Source organism: Macaca thibetana, chromosome 8 (assembly GCF_024542745.1).
Source record: "Macaca thibetana thibetana isolate TM-01 chromosome 8, ASM2454274v1, whole genome shotgun sequence".
Taxonomy (NCBI): Eukaryota; Metazoa; Chordata; class Mammalia; order Primates; family Cercopithecidae; genus Macaca; species Macaca thibetana.
Window position 1 is genome coordinate 141,825,629 of NC_065585.1, and position 18,828 is coordinate 141,844,456.

At 47.6% G+C, this 18,828-nt stretch overlaps 1 protein-coding gene across 2 annotated transcripts in view; it reads left to right on the forward strand.

Annotated features, from left to right (window-relative positions):
* TDRP (testis development related protein) overlaps nt 1-18,828 on the forward strand; it is a 141,228-nt gene that overhangs the window by 117,483 nt on the left and 4,917 nt on the right. The window lies entirely within an intron of this gene.

Sequence of the window (18,828 nt, forward strand, 5' to 3'; positions counted from 1 at the left end):
TCCCTTTTTCTATTGATTGGAATAGTTTCAGAAGGAATGGTACCAACTCCTCCTTGTACCTCTGGTAGAATTCAGCTGTGAATCCATCTGGTCCTGGACTTTTTTTGGTTGGTAGGCTATTAATTGTTGCCTCAATTTCAGAGCCTGCTATTGGTCTATTCAGGGATTCAACTTCTTCCTGGTTTAGTCTTGGAAGAGTGTAAGTGTCCAGGAAATTATCCATTTCTTCTAGATTTTCCAGTTTATTTGCGTAGAGGTGTTTATAGTATTCTCTGATGGTAGTTTGTATTTCTGTGGGGTCGGTGGTGATATCCCCTTGATCATTTTTAATTGCGTCGATTTGATTCTTCTCTCTTTTCTTCTTTATTAGTCTGGCTAGTGGTCTGTCAATTTTGTTGATCTTTTCAAAAAACCAACTCCTGGATTCATTGATTTTTTGGAGGGTTTTTTGTGTCTCTATCTCCTTCAGTTCTGCTCTGATCTTAGTTATTTCTTGCCTTCTGCTAGCTTTCGAATGTGTTTGCTCTTGCTTCTCTAGTTCTTTTAATTGCGATGTTAGAGTGTCAATTTTACATCTTTCCTGCTTTCTCTTGTGGGCATTTAGTGCTATAAATTTCCCTCTACACACTGCTTTAAATGTGTCCCAGAGATTCTGGTATGTTGTATCTTTGTTCTCATTGGTTTCAAAGAACATCTTTATTTCTGCCTTCATTTCGTTATGTACCCAGTAGTCATTCAGGAGCAGGTTGTTCAGTTTCCATGTAGTTGAGCGGTTTTGAGTGAGTTTCTTAGTCCTGAGTTCTAGTTTGATTGCACTGTGGTCTGAGAGACAGTTTGTTATAATTTCTGTTCTTGTACATTTGCTGAGGAGTGCTTTACTTCCAATTACGTGGTCGATTTTGGAGTAAGTACGATGTGGTGCTGAGAAGAATGTATATTCTGTTGATTTGGGGTGGAGAGTTCTATAGATGTCTATTAGGTCTGCTTGCTGCAGAGATGAGTTCAATTCCTGGATATCCTTGTTAACTTTCTGTCTCGTTGATCTGTCTAATGTTGACAGTGGAGTGTTGAAGTCTCCCATTATTATTGTATGGGAGTCTAAGTCTCTTTGTAAGTCTCTAAGGACTTGCTTTATGAATCTGGGTGCTCCTGTATTGGGTGCATATATATTTAGGATAGTTAGCTCTTCCTGTTGAATTGATCCCTTTACCATTATGTAATGGCCTTCTTTGTCTCTTTTGATCTTTGATGGTTTGAAGTCTGTTTTATCAGAGACTAGTATTGCAACCCTTGCTTTTTTTGTTTTTCTCTATTTGCTTGGTAAATCTTCCTCTATCCCTTTATTTTGAGCCTATGTATGTCTCTGCATGTGAGATGGGTCTCCTGAATACAGCAGACTGATGGGTCTTGACTCTTTATCCAGTTTGCCAGTCTGTGTCTTTTAATTGGAGCATTTAGTCCATTTACATTTAAGGTTAAGATTGTTATGTGTGAACTTGATCCTGCCATTATGATATTAACTGGTTATTTTGCTCATTAGTTGATGCAGTTTCTTCCTAGCCTCAATGGTCTTTACATTTTGGCATGTTTTTGCAATGGCTGGTACCGGTTGTTTCTTTCCATGTTTAGTGCTTCCTTCAGGATCTCTTGTAAGGCAGGCCTAGTGGTGACAAAATCTCTAAGCATTTGCTTATCTGTAAAGGATTTTATTTCTCCTTCACTTATGAAACTTAGTTTGGCTGGATATGAAATTCTGGGTTTAAAATTCTTTTCTTTAAGAATGTTGAATATTGGCCCCCACTCTCTTCTGGCTTGTAGAGTTTCTGCTGAAAGATCTGCTGTTAGTCTGATGGGCTTCCCTTTGTGGGTAACCCGACCTTTCTCTCTGGCTGCCCTTAAGATTTTTTCCTTCATTTCAACTTTGGTGAATCTGGCAATTATGTGTCTTGGAGTTGCTCTTCTCGAGGAGTATCTTTGTGGCGTTCTCTGTATTTCCTGGATTTGAATGTTGGCCTGCCCTACTAGGTTGGGGAAGTTCTCCTGGATGATATCCTGAAGAGTGTTTTCCAACTTGGTTCCATTTTCCCCCTCACTTTCAGGCACCCCAATCAGACGTAGATTTGGTCTTTTTACATAATCCCATACTTCTTGCAGGCTTTGTTCGTTTCTTTTTCTTCTTTTTTCTTTTGGTTTCTCTTCTCGCTTCATTTCATTCATTTGATCCTCAATCGCTGATACTCTTTCTTCCAGTTGATCGAGTCGGTTACTGAAGCTTGTGCATTTATCACGTATTTCTCATGTCATGGTTTTCATCTCTTTCATTTCGTTTATGACCTTCTCTGCATTAATTACTCTAGCCATCAATTCTTCCACTTTTTTTTTTCAAGATTTTTAGTTTCTTTGCGCTGGGTACGTAATTCCTCCTTTAGCTCTGAGAAATTTGATGGACTGAAGCCTTCTTCTCTCATCTCGTCAAAGTCATTCTCCGTCCAGCTTTGATCCGTTGCTGGCGATGAGCTGCGCTCCTTTGCCGGGGGAGATGCGCTCTTATTTTTTGAATTTCCAGCTTTTCTGCCCTGCTTTTTCCCCATCTTTGTGGTTTTATCTGCCTCTGGTCTTTGATGATGGTGATGTACTGATGGGGTTTTGGTGTAGGTGTCCTTCCTGTTTGATAGTTTTCCTTCTAACAGTCAGGACCCTCAGCTGTAGGTCTGTTGGAGATTGCTTGAGGTCCACTCCGGACCCTGTTTGCCTGGGTATCAGCAGCAGAGGCTGCGGAAGATAGAATATTTCTGAACAGCGAGTGTACCTGTCTGATTCTTGCTTTGGAAGCTTCCTCTCAGGGGTGTACTCCACCCTGTGAGGTGTGGGGTGTCAGACTGCCCCTAGTGGGGGATGTCTCCCAGTTAGGCTACTCAGGGGTCAGGGACCCGCTTGAGCAGGGAGTCTGTCCCTTCTCAGATCTCAACCTCCGTGTTGGGAGATCCACTGCTCTCTTCAAAGCTGTCAGACAGAGTCCTTTGCGTCTGTGCAGAGGTGTCTGTGTGTCTTAGTTTACTGTGCCCTGTCCCCAGAGGTGGAGTCTACAGAGACAGGCAGGTTTCCTTGAGCTGCTGTGAGCTCCACCCAGTTCGAGCTTCCCAGCAGCTTTGTTTACCTACTTAAGCCTCAGCAATGGCGGGCGCCCCTCCCCCAGCCTCGCTGCTGCCTTGCTGGTAGATCACAGACTGCTGCGCTAGCAACGAGGGAGGCTCCGTGGGTGTGGGACCCTCCCGGCCAGGTGTGGGATACGATCTCCTGGTGTGCCTGTTTCCTAAAGCGCAGTATTGGGGTGGGAGTTACCCGATTTTCCAGGTGTTGTGTGTCTCAGTTCCCCTGGCTAGGAAAAGGGACTCCCTTCCCCCTTGCGCTTCCCAGGTGAGGCAATGCCTCGCCCTGCTTCAGCTCTCGCTGGTCGGGCTGCAGCAGCTGACCAGCTCCGATCGTCCGGCACTCCCCAGTGAGATGAACCCAGTACCTCAGTTGAAAATGCAGAAATCACCGGTCTTCTGTGTCGCTCGCGCTGGGAGTTGGAGACTGGAGCTGCTCCTATTCGGCCATCTTGCTCCGCCCCCTCCATACCTTCCTTTACATACTTTCTTTATCATACTTCCTTTTTCATACTTTCCTTTAGCTTTGGTAACATATTTATAATGGTTCTTTGAAGTCTTCTGTTAAATCCACAGATCTGGCAGTTTGTGTTGCCTGCTGTTGTTTTCTGATGTATGGGTTATGCCTTTCTTTCTTTTTTTTTTTTTTGAGACGGAATCTCGCTCTGTTGCCCAGGCTGGAGTGCAGTGGCGCGATCTCGGCTCACTGCAAGCTCCGCCTCCCGGGTTCCTGCCATTCTCCTGGTTCAGCCTCCCGAGTAGCTGGGACTACAGGTGCCCGCAACCACGCCCAGCTAATTTTTTGTATTTTTAGTAGAGACGGGGTTTCACCATGGTCTCGATCTCCTGACCTTGTGATCCGCCCACCTCGGCCTCCCAAAGTGCTGGGATTACAGGCGTGAGCCACCGCGCCTGGCGCCTTTCTTTTTCTTTGGCAGCCTCAAAACTTTTTGTTGGAAACTGGACACTTCATATGTTTTATTTTTATTTTTTAACTTTAAGTTAAATAGTATAGGTGAAAGTTTGTTATATATGTAAACTCGTGTCATCGGAGTTTGTTGTACAGATTATTTTGTCACCCAGGTATTAAGCCTAGTGCCCACTGGTTAGAAACTGGACATTTTGGATGATACATTGTAGCAACTCTGGGTACTGAGTGTTCCCCCTTTCCCATTCTTGCTGTTGTTATTTGTCTCTTTATTTGCTTAGTGATTGGCTGGATTATTTTAGAGAAGTCAATTCTCCACCGTGCGCCGAGTGGCCGAGTGGTGTTTAACTCCTGATGTGGCTCCTGGTGGGGAAGGGCACTGTTGGGTGTGGCCCGTCTTACCTGGGATGAGGGAGGTGTGGTAGCCTTTCTTCCTCTGTCCCTGACCCCATGCAGCTGCTAAATTCCAGTAATTGCTGCTGATTGCTCTGTGGTTTAAAAAATGTCCTGGGGCATACACTGCTCTACAAATGAATCCAATCAAACTGTGGCTTCTTTGAAGGAATAGTTTGAGGTCCCTGCTTGATATTTGCTCTGACCCCAAGAAGGATACTTCCAGCTGTCTTATTCCCTAGTTCTTCCCTGAAAGCCAGCAGCCTACAGGTTAGCCTGTGTCTCAAATCTCCTTCTGGTATGGCTTGGCCCTGTGTCCCCACGCAAATCTCATCTAGAATTGCAGTCCCCACGTGTTGAGGGAGGGAAGTGATTGGATTATGGGGGCAGTTTCCCCCACACTGTTCTCATGATAATGAGTGAGTCTCATGAGATCAGATGGTTTTAAAGCGGCAGTTCTTCCTGTGCACACTCATATTCCCTCCTGCCTTGTGAAGAAGGTGCCTGCCTCTCCTTTGCCTTCTGCCTGATTGTAAGTTTCCCAAAGCTTCCCAGCCATGCTTTCTGTTAAGCTTGCAGAACTGTGAGTCAATTAAACCTCTTTCCCTTATAATTACCCAGTCCCAGGTATTATCCTTTATAGCAGTGTGAGAATGGACTAGTACCTCCCAGTTGCACTTCACCACAAACTCCAGTGGTGCTGGAACTCCTTTATGTTTAAACTTCTCCACACTCTGTGCAAATGAAGTGGGCTCCTTTGGAAAGAGATTGTCTTCCACAGCTCTGAAGGTTAGTGCTGGTCCATAGCTACTGCTTTATGTCCTGCTTCTCCACCAGGGACATCTCTCCGCCAAGGCTCTGGAGCTGGGGATGGGGACAAAGGCAAGCTGCTCTCCGAGTGACAGTCCTGCTCTGGAAACTGCGCATTTGCTGTAGTGGAGAGTCCTATCAGCTTGCTTCTCCTGGGGTGGAACCATCACCTCTCGAGCCCAGGAAGGGTGATCAGGGCTCCACTGCTTTCAGTGCAGCACACACACAGCAGCGCCTCCTTCCTGTGAGTGGAGCTGGAAGAAGGGAGTCCTCACCTCTCCGTAGCATTCAGCTGGGGCTTAGCGTCAGCCACAGGCAGCTGGGGACAGCATGTGAGATGCTGAAGTCCAGCTCCTCCTGGGATGAAAGTTGTCCCACTTGGAGCTGGAGTGAGGGAACCTGTGCTGTTGGCTGTGGCTTTCCTGAGTGGATTCTCCCCAACCCCTGAGCTGGGGGGGGGGGGTGAAAAGGGAGTGGTCTTGGTTGCTGGTCTTTTGTACCAAATGTTTAAGCATTTTCTTGAATAGATATTTGTTCACTGTTTGCCCTTAGGAGCATTTCCAGAGGTCCTACATGTGTTTTTTTTGTTGTTGTTGTTTAAATAATTTCAATTTTCTTACAGCAAAAACAGGGAAATCTGGAGTATTCATTTCTTGAAAAAATAGTGTTCCTGTGGCTCTGCCCCTCTGTCTGTGTGGCAGGGAGAGCGGCCATGGCTGAATGGGTGAGGAGAAAGAGGAAACCCAGACCCCCAGCCGTTAGGCCACAGCGGTGTCCATGCCCACATTTCCAGGCAGCTCCCACTACCCTGCTGCTTAGGGACCCTGTCCTGGCTGGCACTGGGTGAAGCCAGCAAGTTGATATCTATGTGCTGACTTTGGGTGTGATTTGAGGGTTTGTGTGGCTGCCTCTGGACCCAGCAGTTTGAGAGTTTTTCATGTTCATCGGAGGATGTTTATATAGCAGCTCACGATTTCCCTTCTGGTACACACAAGCCTGGGCTGTGAGAATAATCATTTTTCTTACTGTTCTCAACCTAAAGCCTCGGTAAAGCACTGGCAGGTTGCATTGGTTTCTGTTGGCCACGCGTTCCCGCTGCTGTGGCTGGAGATCTGCAGGGCCTTCATGGGAAATGGCTGGAAGTTGATGGGAGCTGACACTGGCTTCTGGCCATGGCTTAAGTTCCCATCTGAGGTATTTCTAGCAACCCTCGTGCACCTGCAGTCTGGATTTCGGTTCGCAGTAGTCATGGATTATATTTCCTCATCGGGATTGCTCATTCTAGTTTTATAAAAACAGAAGAGAAATTTTACACGTCTTCAATATTGTGAAAAGCAATATTTATCCTTTTAAAAGATCCTTCCCACCCCTGTTTCAAAGACTCATAATGAACGTGTTATTAAAACTGCTTTAGCACTTGGTGGCAGAGGTATTTGTGGACTTGTACAGTTAATGCACTTACAGAATTAATCCTTTTCAGTTCTTTACAAACCTGCTGAAAAGAATATTTGTACCAAGGGTGGCTATAGCTGTTTTAGGTCTGTGGGTCCATTTGCAGGTACACAGTGTTGAGAGGTTTTGGTTTTAGATTACATAAGTAATTCCAAATGTGTTAATTAATGTTTGTTTTTATGAGGCATACAAAATTATGTGATTATGTGTATTGTTTTTGTAAATTGAATATGAAGCCATCATGTATGAAATATTTTTATTTCATCAAAATACTTTGTTTAAAACTGTGGGAAGTAAAAGTTCCCCTTTCCCTAGTCCCAAATCCTTCTCCATATAAGTAATAACCATTATTAATATACACTTAGTCATTTGGTTTCCAAATACGTATCTCAAAAAGGACATAGGTAGAAGTTTTTCAGAATGAGAAATGATTAATAGTGCCCCTCATGAGCTTAGAATGAATTTATAAGTCTGGGTTCCAAAATGCGAATGAGCAATGCGAATGAGCAGAGAACACGTGTTCATTTGTCTCAGTGACTGTCTTGAGTGCCAGTTTCTGGTGTGTTCAGACTTAACTGGCATCAAGATCTTCAGACTGACTGTTCTGAAATAAATGGCAAAGTCTGTTGACCCAGATTGTAACCTGGTGATCCTTACAGGAATTGCCAGTTCACCAAACAGGGCTGGAGTGGCGACTTCTTATTCCCAAAACTGCAGGTATTGAGCGTGAGTGGTTTGAAGGTTTGGACTGTCTGTGTGTGAATCAGGGTTTGTGGCAGAGCCCAGAGTCTGCCTTTTTGAACATTCTGCAAACTGGATCCCTCCTGCAGGGAAGGGGGCTCCGTTCTCACTTCACTTGGTGAGGGGGTTTGTTAGGGGCTCCTGGACTGCTCTAGGCCCTCCCCCTGCCTCCCCTGACCGACTTCAGGACTCTTGAAATAAATACTTTATTGCTGCACCCCCAGGTTAAAACTCAAGGAAAAAGAAAACGCTGCCCGAAACAGGCTGTCTGGAGCATATCAAAGGAAACACAAGACCCAGTGCTGCAGTGGGGCCTTTTCTGAGGCCGGTCCTCCTTTTGTTTTTAAAATATATGTTTGCAGAAATTAACAGGAGGAGAAACATCTCCTGGAGGTCACACAGCTGGCATCTGACAGATGAGCAACCAGTGACAGGGCTGCTGTCAGAACCCAGGGCAGGCTCAGGTGGACTGGGTTCCGACACAGGGCTCTGGATTCCGTGTTGGTGTGTGCTGAGGTGGGCGTGGGTTCCAGTGTGTGGCTCTGGATTCCGTGTTGGCTCGTGCTGAGGTGGGCATGGGTTCCAGTGTGTGGCTCTGGATTCCGTGTTGGCTCGTGCTGAGGTGGGCGTGGGTTCCAGTGTGTGGCTCTGGATTCCGTGTTGGCTCGTGCTGAGGTGGGCATGGGTCCTGGTGCGTGGCTCTGGATTCCGTGTTGACATGTGCTGGGGTGAGCATGGGTTCTGGTGTGTGGCTTTGGATTGTGTGTTGGTGTATGCTGAGGTGGGCTTTGGTTCCAGTGTGTGGCTCTGGATTCCGTGTTGGTGTGTCCTGAGGTGGGTACAGGTTCTCATGCCTGGCTCTGGATTCCATGTTGGTGTGTGCTGAGGTGAGCGTGGATTGCTCTTATGTGGCTCTGGATTCCATGTTGGTGTGTCCTGAGGTGGGCAGTGTGTGTGTCTCTGGATTCCGTGTTGGTATGTCCTGAGGTGGGTACAGGTTCTCATGCCTGGCTCTGGATTCCGTGTTGACATGTGCTGAGGTGGGTTTTGGTTCTAGTGTGCAGCTCTGGATTCTGTGTTGGTGCGTGCTGAGGTGGGCACAGGTTCCGATGCATGGCTCTGGATTCCATGTTGGTGCATGCTGAGGTGGGCGTTGGTTGATGTGTGGCTCTAGATTCCATGTTGATGTGTGCTGAGGTGGGCATGGTTTCCAGTGTGTGGCTCTGGATTCTGTGTTGACGTGTGCTGAAGCAGGCATGGGTCCTGGTGCATGGCTCTGGATTGCGTGTTGACACGTGCTGAGGTGGGCATGGGTCCTGGTGCGTGGCTCCGGATTGCGTGTTGACACATGCTGAGGTGAGCATGGGTCCTGGTGCGTGGCTCTGGATTCCATGTTGACGTGTGCTGAGGTGGGCATGGGTTCCAGTGTGTGGCTCTAGATTCTGTGTTGGTGTGTGCTGAGGTGGGCATGGGTCCTGGTGCGTGGCTCCGGATTGCGTGTTGACACATGCTGAGGTGGGCATGGGTCCTGGTGCGTGGCTCTGGATTCCATGTTGACGTGTGCTGAGGTGGGCATGGGTTCCAGTGTGTGGCTCTAGATTCTGTGTTGGTGTGTGCATGGGTCCTGGTGGTGGCTCCGGATTGGGTCACTGCTGAGGTGGGCATGGGTCCTGGTGCTCTCGGATTGCGTGTTGACACGTGCTGAGGTGGGCATGGGTCCTGGTGCGTGGCTCTGGGTTCCATGTTGACGTGTGCTGAGGTGGGCATGGGTCCTGGTGCGTGGCTCTGGATTGCGTGTTGACACGTGCTGAGGTGGGCATGGGTCCTGGTGCGTGGCTCTGGATTGCGTGTTGACACGTGCTGAGGTGGGCATGGGTTCTGGTGCGTGGCTCTGGGTTCCATGTTTGTGTGTGCTGAGGTGTGCCTAGGTCACCCAAGCCAGTTTTCTGAGTCAGACTGCGTTCAGGCAGGCTGGGGGTCAGATCAGCAGCCCCTCCGGTGGGAGCCTGGTCTTGCTATGGCCGCGTAGTCCCACCACGCCCTGAAGGGTCCTTGCCTGGCACCCTGCAGTTTGGTGAACACGGCTGTGGGCCTTCGTGTAGCCTGATGGGTCTTGTCTGATGACTGTGGGATTTGGTCTCACAGTTTGACCTGGATGTCAGGACTGGGTTCAGCAACCAATGTTTTGTAGAATGGCCAGTTTCTCAATAACTTCAGTGTGTGTAAAGATAAGTTCACTGTGAGTTGCAACATTTAGAAGGGGCGAAAGAAGACTAAGCTGTTGTGTGCCTTTTTGTTGTCCGTAATTGAAATCTTCGCCTCTGGGGGGCACTGTGTTTTGTGTTCCCAGGATCACAGCATTTCCACGGTATTCAGGAAGACGGGGGGTGGTAGCCAGTGGTGATGCCAAGAAGAGGCCTGGGGCCTGTGCTTTCACTCTTCCCAGAGTCCTCCTTTACCTCGTCACCACCCCTAAAACAGCTTCAAGACACTGAATGCCAGCGCTAAGCCTTTGTCCAGAACTGTTCTGGGGGTGGGCTTTGGAGAGGGTGGGCTCTGGAGAGGGTGGGCTCTGGAGGGGGTGGGTCAGGGTCGTGTACAGCTCCTTCCACATTCCCCTCTTTTCATCTTCACAAAGAGCTGTATTGTGTGCCTGTGACTGCAGGGATGCCAGCGCCCTGTGGTTGATACCAGCAAACCATCTGTACCGTGTCCCATGCTGGCACTGCACACGCTCACCCCGCTGTGATGCAGTGTTCCTCGTGAGAAGTTGGGATACCTGGCCTAACAAAGATTTCTTCTTTTGCCCTGACATATGAACTTAAATACCTTTAAAATGTATACCAGGAAAGGGCCAGGCGTGGTGGCTCGCGCCTGTAATCCCAGCACTTTGGGAGGCTGAGGTGGTTGGATCACTTGAGGGCAGGAGTTCAAGACCAGCCGGGCCAACATAGTGAAACCTCATTTCTACTAAAAATACAAAAGTTAGCCGGGCATGGTGGCCATCACCTGTAATCCCAGCTACTCGGGAGGCTGAGGCAGGAGAATCACTTGAACCTAGGAGGTGGATGTTGCAGTGAGCCGAGATCGCGCCACTGCACTCCAGCCTGGGCAACAGAGAAAGACTCCGCCTCCAAAAAACAAAACAAAACAAAAAACATATACCAGGAAATTTGTTTTATTAAAATATTAAAATTACATGAACTCTGGACTGAACTGGGAGGTGCAGGTTATGTGGCATGCACTGAGCTGACCCGAGCGTTATGCTCATGTTCTTGTTAACCCTCTCTCTGGATTCTGTCCTTCACAGGTACTCTGGTGTAACACTTCCTGATCTTGCCCACGTTATTGGGATGGTCTCAGGTGTCACCGTTCAGCCTTGCTGTGCTTTTTCCTGCCCTGGTCGTCAGGACCCAGAGTTGCCCGGAGCAGCCTGGAGGTTTTCTCCCAGGGCCAGGGTCCAGTACACCTGCCCTTCCTGTGGCAAAAGGAGAAATTTCCATCTGCTTTATCGGGATAAATCAAACCTTAATGCTCGAATTTTACATTTGATGAAAAATAGGAGAAAACGCAAATGACGCTGTATCTTGGACATTTTGTTTAAGATTTCAAGATTACAAATTGTGAGATTAAGTATGAAGGATGGCACTTCTGAGAGTGTCACTTGGTTAGATGAGGGTCTGTTTTCTGATTACAGGAGGTAAAGATTGGCAGGTTCAATTCTTCTAAACAAAGCCTTCAGGGTTGCCGTACCCAAGCTCTGTGCTCATGGACAGGATCTGGACGTGCACGCTGGTGGGGCCTGCGGACGAGGCCTACGACTCCCTGTGTATTCAGTGCTGGCCAGAGGTCCCGGCCTGTCTGCACATTTTTGATAAGACACTGCCATTTAACCTAACAGGAATAATTTTGGTAAATTATGGATATTAATTTTCTTTACAATATTTCATAATTTTCTTCATGAAACATGAAGCACTTTTTTACAACTAAGGTATAGCTAAAACAGGAAAAAAATCATTTTTCGTTGTTTTGTGCGGAAACTTACTTTCTCATTTCTGTGACCTAACTTCTTGGTCATCACCAGCGTTTTACAGCACATCTCATCTGTCTTCATCGTTTTGGATGTCGCTTTCTCTCTGAATTGAATCTCAGTTTTAAAGAATGTTTTACCATCATTCTCCCTGGTCTCCAAGACGCGTTTGGGTTTTTTGTGCCTTCCCATAGAACAGACTCTGCAGGGCTCTGCCCGCAGAAGAGAACTTTCTTCTTCATGCCCCACGCCATGAGCAGCACTTACGCTGACACCACGTAAGAATTTGTCCACCTCAGGACAATGTCCATGTCCTCCCTGGGCCTTTCAGGAAGCCCCACCTCGAGGGCCAGCCTTGCTGGCTACAGGAGCAGAGTGCTCAGGCGAGGACTTTCCCTCCCGTCCCTCCCGGGGGATGCTCAGAGGGAAATGTGGAGACTTCAGGTAGAGACCAAGGTGTCTGGTTTTGATGGATTTTTTCTGAATTATTAAGTCCAGCTGTGATGACCTCGGCCCCAGAAGGACCATGCCTGGCCTGGGCTTAGGGACCCCAGAGGTGCTTCTGAAACCTGCTGCTCCTCCCAGCTGCACGTGGCTGTTGTCTGCCCGCATAATGGATGAGTGGTGGCCTCGCAGCAGTCCTCATGCTCACACTTCGATCATGTCTATTTGTGCACCTTCTAGGACTCCAACCTCTTCTAATTGTTCACCTGGCAATAGAGAGGGATTCCCTTGCTGGTTCTCCATGGAGGCGCATGTGAGAGCAGGGGCTCAGGAAGCTGGTGGTGGGATGGAGCCCTAGCTCCAGGGTCATCTGATGGGATGTGCAGCAGCCAGCCAGGTGCTACAGGGACACTGGTGTGGTTAGTGGAGACCACACAACTGAAAATGTGGGTTCTACTGCCAGCCCAGTGTGGTGTTCAAAGGGTGGAATTCCTGAAAAATTCTATGCAGAAATGGGAGATTAAGGCATGCTTGTCAGGAAGGCTGGCCTCCTCAGGGCTAGCGTGCTGTGTGTGGTGGCTGGTGACTGACCTGCCTAGCAGGTGGCCAGATGCTTGAGTGTGAGGTTTGTGGGCCTCAGACTTTGGGTGGGCCTGAGACTTCCTCATCCCGAGGGTGAGTGAAGTTAGAAGGGAGAGGAAGCTGTTCCCTGTGCACATTGCTGCACTGCCTAGGGGATAAGGACATTTCTGTATCTCACAGTAAGAACAAAACAGAAAAGAGATTTGAAGGCAAAGGAAGTGGGGAGAAGGGCGAGCCCCTGGAGGCCAGCAGATACCCGTAAAAGCAGCAGGGGCGTTGGTGTGCAGAGGTGAGTTGTGTTCAAGCCACGTGCACTGACTCTCCGGAGAGCGTGTGTAATGTGCGTTGGGGTTTCTGAAGATCACATTTTAAGATGCTTCTTTGGGTGGTGGTTTTGTTTGCTAGTGTGTTACAGATTTGCCTTTAGGTCTGAGGCCTAAATCTCTGGCCCTTAGGCTGGGGAGACACTGTAGCAGTGCTGTGTTAGCTTTGAGTGAGTTCCAGTCTCATGGGTTTGATAATATTCGTTGCGTGAATAGATGACTGTCCAGATGTCACTGGGGTTTGGGTGGGGAGGGTGTGGGTCACCTGGTGTCCCTAAATGGATGTGCCTTGTTTGCCTATGTTCTGAGATGGCCTGTGGCCCAAGATGCTCTGCATCTCAGTTCATGGGAAGCTCCGGGAGTCTGAGCCATTGCCATCACTGTCGTCTTCATTAAACTGAGGCATTTACGTGACTCTTGTTCTCGGCATCGGGTGCTGTCCGGAGCACTTTCTGTGGCCTGCGTTTAGTTCTTGGGTAGGTGGCTGTTGTTCTGCTCAGCCAGCAGGTGAGAGTGCTCAAGGCAGGTTGGCGATGACATCTGAGGGCCAGGAACAGAAAGTGGCTCCCAGGAAAAACACTGACCACTCATCAGGAAACCACTCCTCCTTGCCACCAAAATCTAGTGGAATGTACCAAGTCAATGATCTCTGACAGATCCTTACACCTGAGAAGATTTACTGTCACACAGAATGAGCCAGTTAACTCTTTGTCTCCTGGTGAGAAGAGCATTACCGAAGAATGGTCCAGGAAACCGTAGAAGTCCCACAGCTCCCCTGGGACTTTTGGGAAGCTTATGTGTGAGAAAGACTAAAAATTTATGAATTAACAGTTTATAAACAGTGAAGAAGTTGGTGGAAGAGGATAAGGAGGCCAAGAGTGCACAGGACATAGCACATCTCTGACCTCGCAAAGGAACACTGGTGCCCCGTGTGCTTCAGTTCTGTCTGGAGACATCAGACGCCAGTGGTGCATGCTGTAGTAAGCCAGGCACTGCAGAACACAGGGCTGAAAGGCCATGAGCTTCACAAAGGGCTCTTCAGAGGAGAACCTTCAGTCTGGTGACACTGGCTGGTGAGCGGGAACAGCAAGAGCTCTGTGCACTGAGGCTTGCTGGGAGCCTTACTGGCCTGTTCTTTGTAATCCCATAACTTTGTGTGTTTCAGCTTCCCCTGCCCCCAGATATTGCAGCCATACATTTGTACTTCTGGATCTAAGTGAAGACCATCCACTTATCTTTTTTGTTGTGCACATTCACTGTTTATTTCATTTCTAGAAAACTTTTCTCTCTGAGTAAATTTTATTTGTAGATTTTTCTTCTTCAGTGACATCTGTTTGATCCCATCTCTACAAAAAATACAAAAATTAGCATCGTGGTGCATGCCTGTAGTTGGTAGCCTGAGGTGGGAGGATCAGTCAAACCTGGGAGGTTGAGGCTGCAGTGAGCTGTGATCATGCCATTGCACTGCAGCCTGGGTGACAGAGAGAGACCCTGTCTCAAAGAAAGAAAGAAAAAAGATCTCTGTTTGAAGTTCATAGAGACTATTTTTTTTTGGCATCTTATTCCTAATAATTTCAATGGAAACAATAGGTAATAATTTATATTTCAATAAATCTCATTTCCTGTTGATTTTCCTTATGATATCCAAAATGGAATCTTAGGGTAATCACGTTGTATTAGTCCATTTACACACTGCTGTAAAGAACTACCTGAGACTGGGTAATTTAGAAAGAAAAGAGGTTTGACTCACAGTTCCACGTGGCTGGGGAGGCCTCAGGAAACTTATAATCATGTCAGGAGGCAAGGGGAAAGCAAGGCATATCTTAACATGGTGGCAGGAGAGAGAGAGAACAGGGAGGTGCCACACACTTTTAAATGATCAGATCTTGTGAGAACTCACTATCACAAGAACAGCAAGGAGGAAATCCGCTTCCATGATCCAGTCATGTCCCACCAGGTCCCTCCCCTGATGTGTGGGGATTACAGTTTGACACGAAATTTGGGTGGGGACACAGAGACAAACCACATCATTCTGCTCTTGGCCTCTCCCAAATGTAATGTCCTTCTCACATGTCAAAACCAGTCATGCCTTCCCAACAATTCCCCAAAATCTTATTCCAGCATTAACTCAAAAGTCAAGTCCAAAGTCTAATCTGAGACAAGGTAAGTCCCTTCTGCCTATGAGCCTGTAATATCAAAAATAAGTTAGTTACTTTCAAGATACAATGGAGGTGCAGGCATTGGGTAAATGCACAAAAGGGAAAAATTGGCCAAAACGAAGGGCTACAGTCTGAAACCCAGCAGGGCAGTCATTAAATCCTAAAGTTCCAGAATAATCCCTTTACATGCCATGTGTCATATCCAGGGCATGCTGATGCAAGAGGTAGGCTTCCAAGGCATTGGGCATCTCCATGGACCTTGTGGCTCTGCAGGGTACAGCCCCATTCGGCTTCTTTCACAGGCTGGCATTCAGTGCCTGTGGCTTCTTCAGATGCGTGGTGCAAGTTGGTGGTGGATCTACCATTCTGGGGTCTGGAGGACAGTGGCCCTCTTCTCACAGCTCCACTAGGCAGTATTCCAGTGGGGACTCTTATGTGGGGGCTGCAACCCCACATTTCCCCTTCATGCTGCCCTAGCAGAGGTTCTTCTTGAGGGCTCTACCCTTGCAGCAGATTTCTGCCTGGACGTCCAGGCATTTCCATACCTCCTCTGAAATTGAGGCAGAGGCTCCCAAACTCCTGCCTTCTGTGTACCTGCAGGCCCAATATCATGTAGAAGCCACCAAGACTTGGGCTTTGCACCCTCTGAAGTCATGGCTGGAGCTATACCTTGGCCCCATTTAGCCACTGCTGGAGGTGGAGTGGCTGGGACACAGGGCACCATGTCCAGAGGTGCACAGTGAAGCAGGACCCTGGGCCTGGCTGAGGAAACCATTTTTCCCTCCTAGGCCTCTGGACCTGTGATGGGAGGGGCTGCCATGAAGGTCGCTGAAATGCCCTGGAGACATTTTCCCCATTGTCTTGGCAATTAACATTGGCTCTTCTTTCCTTATGCAAATTTCTGCAGCTGGCAGCTTGAATTTCTTCCCAGAAAGGGTTTTCTTTTCTACCATTTGGAGAGTCAGACTTCTAATTTTCAAACTTGTATGCTTTGCTTGCCTTTTAAACATAAGTTCTAATTTCAGATCATCTCTTTGTGAACACATATGACTGTATGCTGTTAGGACCACCCAGGCCACATGTTGAACCCTTTGCTCCTTAGAAATTTCTTCTGCCAGATATCCTAAATCATCTCCCTCAAGTTCAAGGTTTCACATATCTCTAGGGCAGGGGCAAAATGCCATCAGTCTCTTTGCTAAGGCAAAGCAAGAGTGACCTTTACTCCAATTTCCAATAAGTTCCTCATCTCCATTTGAGACTACGTCATCCTGGACTTCATTGTCCATAGGACTGTCAGCATTTTGGTCAAAACCATTCAATGAGTCTCTAGGAAGTTCCAAACATTCCCACATCTCCCTGTCTTCTTCTGGACCCTCCAAACTATTCCAACCTCTGCCCATTACCCAATTCCAAAGATACTTCCATATTTTCAGGTATCTTTATAGCAGTAGCCCAATTCTCTGGTACCAATTCTCTGCGTTAGTCTGTTTTCACACTGCTATAAAGAACGACCCGAGACTACGTAATTTATAAAGAAAAGAGGTTTAGTTGACTCAGTTCTGTATGGCTGGGGAGGCCTCAGGAAACTTACAGTCATGGCAGAAATGGAAGCAAGGCACATCTTATGTGGCAGCAAAGCAAGGCATATCTTACATGGCGGCAGGACAGAGAGAAAGGGGAGGTGCCACACACTTTTAAATGATCAGATCTCATGAGAACTCACTATCATGAGAACACCAAGAGGAAAATCTGCCCCGATGATCCAGTCATCTCCCACTGGGTCCCTCCCCTGACACATGGGGATTACAGTTTGACATGAGACTTGTGTGGAGACACAGAGCCACACCATATCACACCTTTAGGACATGCGGGTGGTGTGTGGAGCAAATAGCATCTGAAGGTAGTGATGCCAGATTAAGGGAAGGGGGTGAGCAGTCCATGGAGGGGTGAGGCACAGGCTTGTGCCTAGTGGTGTTGGGACAGGGCAGGCCTGGGAATGGTGAACCTAACAACTTGGCAGTGAGACATTAGCTCAAGCCCCAGCTTTGCTTCCTGGCCATTTGCGTGAGCCAAGTTCCCCAAGGTCATGAAGCTTCACTGTGTCTGTCCCATGGGGCACTGCTCAGAGTGAGGGATGTGGTAGGTGGGCATTGCACACACAGTGCTGGGCACATAGTGACTGCACCTGGTCCTTCCTCCAGAGTCCAGACGGGTCAGCCTCTAGAATTACGTTCTTGAGACTTCTTGATAGGATCCTGCTACATGCTCTGTCATGCCATGGGCCCTGAGCATCAGACGTAATCCTTTACCTGATGTACATGCAAGTGTGCCAAAGCTGTCAGCATGACATGGGTTGTGTGATAGGTTTTTGTGCAGTGTGTGATGTGGAAAGCTGATACCTGATGCCGAGTGTTTTTGTTGTGATGGTTTCTTTGGCCTGGGTACTGCCATCATGCTCCTATCCCAGGACCTAATTCATAAACAGCTCTCCAGTCAGCTGTTGGAGGGCCTGTCCCCCTGTCTATAGATGCAGACCTCTGCCCAGACAGGGAGTTGAGGGTCTATGGGAATAAAAGTGGGACCCCTTAGTCGCTGGTTAGTTTTCAGGGTCGTCTCTGCCCTTTGCCCCTTCTTGAGGCTGTGTTACACCCTGGAGACCCCCAGGCATTGCACCTGGCAATCACTGGGTTACCTCGAAGGGTTGATTGAATTGTATTCATTATCTTTGTCTCCGATAAGTGTCATCCTGCAGCCTCATTTCAGCTTTCAGGATTGCTTTATTTTTGTATTATATTTTTAACAATGCAAAGTATTCAAAAGCTAGCTCTACCCTGTGAGAGACCCTTCCCAGCCCTAGCAATGTGATGATAAACCCTGGGAAATGTTAATCAGTGAATATGAAGGGCCCTCGACACACGCCAGGTTGTCAGATGTTTTCTCCATTCTTTCTTCTTAGTAATGGATTTCATTGTATCCAATATGCTATTAATTATAAGATACTTTGATTTCAGAAATGAAAAAATTGTACAAAATCATTTGTTTACAGTCAACAAAATTATTTCTTCTCAGAAATCTACACTTGTAGAGGTTAGGGCAAAGGTCATTGTCTCCATGGAGGTGCTGACGCTTAAAGGTAGTGGCAGAGTTGTTCCAGGGGACCTTGGAGAGGCCCCCCTTCTAGGGGACCTCGTAACAGCCTTCTCAAAGGTCAGTCTCCTACGTGTTTTTGTTGTTGTTGCTGTTGTTTGTTTTTTGAGATGGGGTCTTGCTCTGTTGCCCAGGCTGGAGTGCAGTGGTGAGATCACAGTTCTCTGCAGCCTTGACCTCCTGGGGCTCAAGTGATCCTCACACCTCAACTTCCTGAGTATCTGAAACTACAGGTTTGCACCACCATACTTGGCTAAGTTTTTGTATTTTTTACAGAGACGGGGGTGGGGGGTGTCTCACTTTGTTCCCCAGGCTGGTCTTGAACTCCTGGGCTCAAGTAATCCTCCTGCCTTGGCCTCCTAAAGTGCTGGGATTTCAGGTATAAGCCACCATGCCCAGCCCAATCTCCCAAGTTTTAAGGAGACCTAATTCTTAATTGTGAGGGAAGCTTCGTCTGATTTTAAGCATCATTTTCATAAGCTATTTAGGCAAAGTATAATTATTGACTAGTCTTTTACTAAATTTAGATTACTCAGCATCACTGATAAGCTGTTAAGCTGTTATGACCATAATACCAAAACAGCTGAGATGACTAGTAGCTAATGGGAGAAAACTGTGTACACACAGGTATGGAAACCTAAGATGTAAGTTCTGCCAATTCTTTTTTCTA